Source organism: Anolis sagrei, chromosome 2, assembly GCF_037176765.1.
Source record: "Anolis sagrei isolate rAnoSag1 chromosome 2, rAnoSag1.mat, whole genome shotgun sequence".
In the NCBI taxonomy this organism is placed as follows: Eukaryota; Metazoa; Chordata; class Lepidosauria; order Squamata; family Dactyloidae; genus Anolis; species Anolis sagrei.
The window spans coordinates 86,237,072-86,246,334 of NC_090022.1; the positions used below are offsets into that span (position 1 = coordinate 86,237,072).

At 41.1% G+C, this 9,263-nt stretch overlaps 1 protein-coding gene across 2 annotated transcripts in view; it reads right to left on the reverse strand.

The window, feature by feature from the left end:
• LOC132768945 (neuropeptide Y receptor type 2-like) overlaps window positions 1-7,134 on the reverse strand; it is a 31,172-nt gene extending 24,038 nt beyond the window's left edge. Inside the window, exon 1 of one of the 2 annotated variants that reach the window (XM_060765426.2) lies at window positions 7,035-7,134. The gene's annotated coding sequence lies outside the window, so the exon portion shown is untranslated. The remainder of the gene's footprint in view (window positions 1-7,034) is intronic. The other variant, XM_060765425.2, reaches the window with a different exon arrangement.
• Between the last annotated feature and the right edge of the window lie 2,129 nt (window positions 7,135-9,263).

Below are 9,263 nucleotides of genomic sequence, written 5' to 3' on the forward strand. Positions count from 1 at the left end.
TTATAAAGTACATTTTCTTATTTAAAAACAAAACAAAATGGGGGCGGCCTTGGAGGACCAGAACTGATGAATAGAATTTCAATGGGAAAAGTCACTTTGAGATTAGAGTGCTTTGAATTAAGAGCTCAGTCATGGAACACACTGAACTCTTAAGTCAAAGTATCACTGTAAATTGATTCCTACCTAACATGCCTTGTATGTTGTGTGAATATAATTCTATCTACCTTTGTTGGGAAGAACTCACACTGAAATCATAGGAGGTACTGACATGATGTAGTACTCTAAGCAAATTCTCGGTCAGCCATGGAGACCAAGTGAGAAACCTTGCGCAAGTCACACTCTTTCAACCTGAGAGGAAGGCAATGGCAACTCTTCTGAAGAAATCTTCACAAAGATAGGATTGCCTTAGGGTCACCATAGGTTGGAAATGACTTGAAAGCACACAACAACAAGCTCACAGGGCTGATTTTTTGTGTATAGTAGGGGTGGGAATCATGTGACAGTCTGAATGCCATGGCAGTGTATCTCCTAACATTTCTCACTATGCACCATGCCAGTTAGTGATGCTGGAAGTCAAACAAAATCTAGGACTTCTGTAAAGGGCTGGGCTAGAAGAATTTACCAGAAAGAAAGGTTCAGAATAATACTTTTGCATGAAAGACAGGGGAATCAAATCCTTCCCCACCAATCTGGAAAACTAACAGACTTATGAAAGACCTTGTAAAACAACATAAAATTAACAATTAATAGACAAGGCAATAGGTCTTTCATTAAATCACTCCCCCACAGTCAATTTTGTATTAGAAATATTATAATTTATTCATTTTGATTTTGGAGAGATAAGAGTCAGCAGGAACTGCAGCCTTTAGAAATATATATATATATATATATGTATGTATGTATGAGACATCTTTTTCAGAGTTTTAAAGGAAGGGAAAAAAGTGACTTTTCTCAAAGAGATTCTGCACACTCTTTATGCCAATCTTTGTGCCAATTGAAAATGGAGAGAATGAGCTGGTAGATAGTTAGGGTCACCCAATGCTAATAATCAGGACAGAAAAAAAGGAGCTACAGCTTAAGCTGGATTTTGCACACTAGCTGTGCAGCTGAGTTTCCATGCCCAAAGATTGGAACATGTGCATGAATATACATTACATGGGTTACATTTTTCATATTTTAAATCTTAAACAAAGACATAAGCCAATTTCCTTCCAAACTGAAATCAATGCATTCTAAGAGAGGAGAATGTTTGTGTTAGCTGCCTTGTCCTCCTCCTAAACCCACACATACACTGCCTTCACTAGTATCTTCATTGGAGTTTTTCCCTTTCCAGTGGGCACCTGTGACTAGTAAGCGTGTTGATCAAGGCAGCAAAGAAGATGCAAATAGGAGCAGGAGGAAGAGGAAATTCACAACCAACTGACTCATGATTTTGGAGAGATGGGTGCATAGGAAAGAAGGGAGGAAGGTGTGGAGTGTATGAAAGAGTGAAAGGTGATGTGGAGAAATGGGGAAACATGACGGAACAAAGGAACTGCTGGGTACTCATGTAGATGGGAAAGTGGAGAGAGACAGAAGGAGGAGTTTGATATGTAATAGAAAACAGTAAGAAATAGAGAAGACAAGAGTTACAGAGCAAAGTATGGACTCACAGGACAGGTGTTTGTGGCCACAACATGAGGTTGCAGAGCTTCTCTAAAGATGATGAAGGAAACAGGAGAATTGAGATTATTGAAGAAGGTGGTGGAGGAGGAGGTGATAATGATATTGTTGTTTAAAAATACAGCAGATTGAGGAGAAGAAGGAGGAGGAGGAGGAGGGGGAGGGGGAGGAGGAGGAGGAGGAGGAGGAGGAGGAGGAGGAGGAGGAGGGGGAGGGGGAGGAGGGGGAGGGGGAGGGGGAGGAGGGGGAGGAGGAGGGGGAGGAGGAGGAGGAGGAGGAGGAGGAGGGGGAGGAGGAGGAGGAGGGGGAGGAGGAGGGGGAGGAGGAGGGGGAGGAGGGGGGGAGGGGGAGGGGGAGGGGGAGGGGGAGGAGGAGGAGGAGGAGGGGGAGGAGGAAGGAAGGAAGGAAGGAAGGAAAGAACCTCAGTAACCAAGAAGTGGGAAAGATCTGCTGGTGAAATGCACTTCTTCCTAACCTCTAATCCACATGGAACACATTCAAAGAGAAGCTCCTTAACCAGAGTGAAGCAACATTTTAAGTATGCCAAGTGGTCTTGTAGCATCTTAGGGACTGAGAATGACGTTGTTAGCATCAGCTTTTATCGATGAGTGCCTTATCTACATTGCAGAATTATAGCAGTTTGTCACCACATAAACTGCCATAGCTCAATGCCATGGAATACTTGAATTTGTAGTTCAGCATGATATTTACTCTCCTGAGAGAGTGCTTTGGTGCCACAACAAATTGCAAATCCCAGGATCCCATAGGCCTTCATCACAGTAGAGAATGTATCCACTTTAATGAATCCTGAACGAATCCTGTAGAATTCTGGGGTTTGTAGTTTAGGGAGGAGCCTTTAACAGCCTCACTAAACTACAAATCCCAGAATTCTGCAGAAGGCAGAAACCAAATTTAAAGTGGATTCATTCTCTAGTATGATAAACTAGAAAGTGGTGTCAAGTGCTATCATTCTGCAGTATAGCTGGACTATGAGTCTACCTCTTCAAATTTTAAGATAAACCTTGCTTAGAGTGGTGGTCTTCTCTCAAGTTATTTTAGCTTACATATAACAGAAAAGAATGTGTGTCACGTTTTAAACAGGATGTTCCTTTCTTTCTCAGTCGCCTTGAGTTGCCTTCAGGCTGAGAAAGGTGGCATAGAAATGCAGTAAACAAACAAATAAATAAATAAATAAAATTTTGTCTTATTTTTCTGTGTGTCTTTACCTTTCAGAGACCATCCTGGGAATGGGAAGGTTGTTGAAAAGAAAAAGGGATCAGAGAACAAGAACTGACCAGCAGCAGAGTAAAAACCCTGGGTAGCAAATACTGAACTGAGCCAGTACAATGGCTCGACATTTTCTCCTAAAAATTCTTGAGATAATTATTCTTATTACTTGCTTCTTCTTAAGAATATTGTACATCAAATGTATATGCTATTCAGATGTCTATTGTGGAGTACTGTTGGTGGGGCATTTTGCTTTAACTTCACATCTAGGAAGCTTTTTGTTTCCTACATAGTTCATACATCTGTGTCTTTCTCTGTAATGCCACTCAGTCTGTGAGTGGATAGGTGGGAAATGGCATATTCCAAAAATTAATGCAATTGCTTTCTTTTCCTTGAGCGTCAAACAAGAATGGGACAGCAAATCTTTGATGGAATTTCTCGCCTGCATTTTGATATGGTTAGAGTTATCAGGATTAAAATAAAAAGTATTTAGCAAAAGAGAGTGGCTTTTTAGCATAAACATACAACAGTGACTTTTCCCTTCTAACTCTCCTGTCTCTGTATACAAGGCATAAACAGCACCAATTCTAAAGGAAATGCAACGGTTTCCAGCTCTTTTGGTTTGGAATGGATTAATACCCAATGGAAACCCTAGAAACAGAAAGCTCTTGAGAAGTGCAGCTCCCCAAGATATTTTAAAGTGTGTTCCATCTAGGTCAGGACCCAAACCCTTACAAAAATAGCTTTCCAAACATACTGAATTTCTAGTTCCAGGTGGATAGTTGCTGGGAACGTCTGTGTGTGGAGAGTAACCAGATGGTTTGACAGATGAAGGAAGGCAGTGCCATATTTAAAATACAATTATCCCTTTAACTTACTAACATCTCACCTGCAGCTTCCAATGACTCTGTAAATGCACATATGTAGGGAATGTAACCAAGCATAGCCACAGCTGTACCTTTAGAAGCCAAGCTGTATCCAGCAATCCCTAGTGAGTGCTTTAACAGCAAATGTGAACATACGTAATCTATACTAAAAATCACCTTGAGACTATCTAAGTCTGTGATATTGACTCACTGCCCCAGGCTCTTTCAACAGGCTATGTGGCAGCAGACTTCTCATGCACAGAGACCATACCCCATGTACACGGTCCTTTCTGGCACAGGCAAACACATTTTCCATCTGGCAGTACCTGGACTGCATCGATGTTCTGCTCCCATTCATTGGCAGGCTGCTTGGATGTAACCATCTTGCTAAAGATGACTGAATGCCAACCTTTGGGTCCCTGGAGTGAACGTATTTCAGCATTAGTGCTGCCAGCCTGGGATATTCTAAAGAGAATTAAGTTTAATGATCTCAGCTATCAACGGGGTTGAATGAAGAAACAAAATAGCTCTTTTCTTCAGCACATCTGCCACGTATCATTTACCCCTCATTCAAGTGTTGCCAGAGGAACCTAAGTGCAGAAATCCAGTGTTGTTTCATCTATGCTGCCTGCCTATAGGATATAATGTATTTTCGTTGCTTTGGAAGAGAGGTGGAACATGAATCAAATACATAAATTATAGAGACCAGCAATTGTCATAGCGATGGAGGATTCTGGGATACTGAGCTATTTAAAGTTTTCCATAGTGGAGTTGGGGCAAGGGAAGGCTGAGCATCACAGATATGCTAAATATAGGGGATTGAGGAAGAGATGATTGGAAACTACCCTGTATTCTGAGTAACATATAGCTTGACCCATTAAGTTCAAAATGGCACTGACCACTTCAGTTCCCTTTGATTTTTACCCTAGCTGGAAAACAAGAGAGTTCACACCTTGTAATGCAAGGTCTTAGTCAAGATTTAAATGCAAATGGAAAGAAATAGCAATATGAAGTTTTCTTCTTAACATACATAGACTCTGTCAATCAACACCCATAAATGTAGGGCACTTCCAGACATGACTTCAACCCGCACTGAAGCAGGTTTAAAAAACTACTTCAGTATGGGTTTAAGTCCTCACTGTCAGAGTTTTGTAACATTTTATCATTTCTAAAGCGACTATAAGTAATTATAAGGAACAGGACCATCCCAGCAGCAAGCATTAAGGACTTAATCATCTGGCTAGCATTGGATAATTTACAGCTAGGGTGGGGTAGCTTGAAAGAGTAATAAAAAAAGCACAAGCTTCTCGGTTAGTAGTAATTGGTGGTGTTGTGGTGAGTTGTCGTTGTCAGAGTTTTGAGCTGCTGGAGACAGAGATACAGAGAGATTGAAGGACTAATGAAGAAGACCAGAGAGAAGCTAATACTATGAAGAAGGTATGAACTGACTGGGAGTGTAAAGTGTTGGAAAGAAGGGCTGGAAAAGAGTCATGAACATCTGCTAGACTTTTGTAAATACTACTGTCTAAAGTTTTCTATAAAAGATACACGTTCTACTTTTCTACTCTCTAAGCAGAGGGGGAGTGCTTCTGCTGAAGATGAGGGTTGGCTTGTTGCTGAACAAAGAATCCCAGCAATTACAACACACCCAAAACCTGAGCTTTCCCAGGGAGGGTGGCTACATGTCAACCCGATAACTATCAGGATGGCATGCAGTCACCCCAAACACCACCCCCCCCCCCCAAAGAACCCCTTAATTTTTTTTTAGCTTACTTGGCAGTCATTATCTTCCTCTTTACACCTTCCTAGCACGAAGCAATGACACACCAGAAGACTGAGGGGGGGGGGGGGTCCTTGCTTCCCCCCCCCCCCCCAGTCTCCTGCTGCATCATTTCCTCGTACAAGAAGGAAGATAATGGAAGCTGGATACGTTTTTTAAAAAAACTTTTAAGAGGTTCTTTTGGGTTTTGGTAGGAGGGTATGGGTGCCCTCTTGGGAGCCCAAAAAACCAAGAGAGCTGTGTGGATTGGGCACAGGAATCATGTGACATCCACACAGGGACCACACCTGGTAAGATCCGGATCTTATCTAATTAATCTTAATTAATTTGAAACAGTAGTTAACTCTGTATTGATTTTGTATTAATATGAAAACACAGCAAACTTAATGTAACATTTCAGATAAAAATTGTTTTGATTTTAATTTTTATTTAAAGTGTTCTATCTTCAAAAAATGCTGGTTGCTTGAGATTTCTGGTAAATTGGGAGTTCTGGTAAATTGGGTTTACCAAATACAATAAATTGGGAGTTTATTGTATTTGGTGGACTTATTAAAACTCTTTCATACCATTAACATATTTAGATTAGAGGCTGGTTTAGGATTAATATATTTGATGTCTACTCATGCCAATGACCCAAAATAATAATGTCTTGTTAAACCTCTCCAAAGATTTTAATTTCAGTTCCTTCTAAGCAAAAACAAAATCAGAATAGCAGTTTGTGACAGCAAGATGGGCCCTGATAAATTTTGGTATGTGGTCATGTTGCAATAAAAGGAAATTTTGACAGCTTGGATGCCGGCAACATTCATGCAGAAACTTCTGCCAAACTGCAGATGTTCTTTACATCAATCCTCTCTCTTGTCTCACAGCGAGAACAAGTCCCAGTGGAGAGCTTATAATAATCAAAGGTTAAATGTGGAGAGGGAGACTAAATGTGAAATTTCAGGGCAATAAAAAGAATCATGTGTTGTGGCAGACTGTGAATTGCTTAATCAGAGGGGCAGACTGAGTTTCCACCTCTCCCACAGCTAGAGAGGGTCAAGGGGCCTGGGATATTGAGCAACCGCCATGGAGCAATGATGGAATACATAAAGTGCTCCCTAATCACACTGTGACACAGCCAAAACTTGGGGGGGGGGGGGAGAGAGAGAGCGCCAAAGTGAGGGGCTTCCTAACAGATTTAAACCACAGTCCTGGAAAATTGCTTTTTTGGATTACAACTCCCAGCATCCCAAAGTAACATTTGCAAGTTCTGACCATTAAAGAAACCATTAGACAAAGCCCCACTGGCAAATAAAAGGCATCCAGATCAAGCGTTCTCTTACCAGGGAGCAGTGCTATCTATCACTGCTGAAAGGCAATAAATTTAGTCAAGCTTCAGCACCTTTGTCCTCGCCTATGCGGGAGAGAAATGTACAGCAAACTGCATTATGCACCATAAACCTGTGCCAATGCACTGATGTATTCTTCTGATGCACAAAACACTGTTGCCAGCTCACCTCATAAATGTTAGGCCATGCACCTGGCCTGCAGCTAGCCAGTCTGATACAGAGTTCTTCTAGAAGCCGTCAGCTTTTGAGTTACATGCTGGGAGGAGTGGCATCATGGATGAATGGGTAGGTGAGACATTAACATTCTGTCACAGGCACTTGGCACAGGACCTACATCAACATGACATGGCCCTGCCACCTGCCAGCTCCAACTATATGTTAGTTTCCTTTTGGGAATGATTATAGAAGACAGGAGGTTCAAAGATAAGATGTGCTTCTAGAATTCTGTTTTACGATACAGCTGATGGCAAATTAAACTTTCTCTGTACCATCTGCTTGGGACAGTGGTAAGCAAAGTGAGGACCTCTAGATGTTGTCAGGCCGCAAGTCCCACCAACCACAGGGAACATAGCAATGGGAAGGAATGCTGGCAGTTGCAGTTTAAAAGTTCGGGGTGGGTGACTTTTGCTCACTTCAACCTGGGACATCATGCACTTCAACATTTCACTGGTCACATGTGGCCAGGTAACATTGAAATGTGATCAAGATAGCAGCTAATATTTTTAATTAGGCAGCTAGAAAAAGCTGCAACAGTTTACTTTTGTCTGAGCCTACTGGAAGGGCAAGATTCTGCCCCTAACTCAGTTTACTGAGTTAATAGTAAACTACATCTGCACTTAGAAATTGGTTTGCAGTGCTTAGCGACCAACAAAGACAAAGGGGGAAAGGGGGAGAGAAAAGTGAAATATTTTTAAAGCAGCTGAAAAAAATAGAAAGGCAGGATTCATTGGCACTGTCCCTGCCAAACTGGAAAATTTGGTAGGTATGGGATATAAGAAAATGTGCTGAATTAAGACAGACCATTTTTTTGCTCATTCTTTAATCCCCTAAATAAGTTGGTTAACTATAGGGCCATTTTCTTTTGCATATAACTGTTGACTGCTACATGAGCCCCTTCTCTTCCAAGATAAGACTATAAGTGACTAGGGAGGGAGTCTTTTTGGTGGTAGCATAGCTTGTAGGATAAACCTGATAGTCATTTTAGCACCAAGTAAAGCTTTTATGAGGTCAGTATGTTCTAGCAGTCTAAGTGCTGAACTGATACTTCAGTAGTTGTTGTATACTTTTATGTTGTTTCCAACTTATGGCGACACTATGGCAGACCTATTATGAGGTTTTTTGGGATTGAGAGAGTGTGATTCACTCAATGTCTCCCAATAGGTTTCCATGGCCTTGCAGACTTTCAACCCCTAATCTTCAGAGTCATAACTTTGATGCCCAAACCTCTGATGTTCTAACCACCACACCACTCCAGGACACCAGGGTTCAAATGCCAATTCAGTCAAGAAAACTAAGTGATCTTGAGAAAGACCAATCTCTTATATTTAGAGGAAGTAATGGCAAACCTCCTCTGAAAAAAAAATGTCCAAAGGCCTCTACACACCCCCATCTCACCCCACAACCAAAAATAGGGTCACTATAAGCTGAAATTGACTTGAAGCCACATAACAACATTTTTTCTTGTCCTCTTTTAGGCCTTTGCACACCTTTAGATCAGATATTTAATTGTTTTAAGTTAAGACTGCTGCAGTACTAATTGTTATTATTAGCAATTTTATATCCATGCTATTATCTTTATTGTATGTTTAGATAGTATAGGCCACATTGAGAACCTACGGACTTCCGAGTTGAGTATTAAGTTTCTGTTCACAAAAAGTGCATCAGGGAGAGACAGAGGAGTGAAGTTTGTGGATTTCATGAAGGGATGCTCACTCATCTTTCCTTGTAAGCTCCATTTGAGAACACTCCGGGGTATTTAAACATCTGTAGCACTACTGGTTGTGCTTATGGCCACCAGTTTCAATTTTTGCAGGATTAGGATTGTTAAATCAGCTAAAGGACAGATTGCCACTAGGCATTTGAAACAAAAGTCTCCATATCTGTGAAGAGCTATTTATCAATTTCATACACAATCTAAGTGAGTAATCTTGGTTCTGCACCAGGTTTGATCCTTCCAGCAGCAGCAGCAGCAACAACAACAACAAACAATTTTCTCATTGTAATCACATTTTGCTTTAGTAGGGAACAAGATATGCCTAGCTATCCCACCAATTAGCAAGTTTTTTTTTTAAAAAAAAAAAACAAGACACCCAAACACAAGTTAGTCCAAGTTGAAGCCTACTCCTACACTTTTGCTTCCTTACTGTCTTCTGGGATTGGAGTGGGTGTCAACACTTT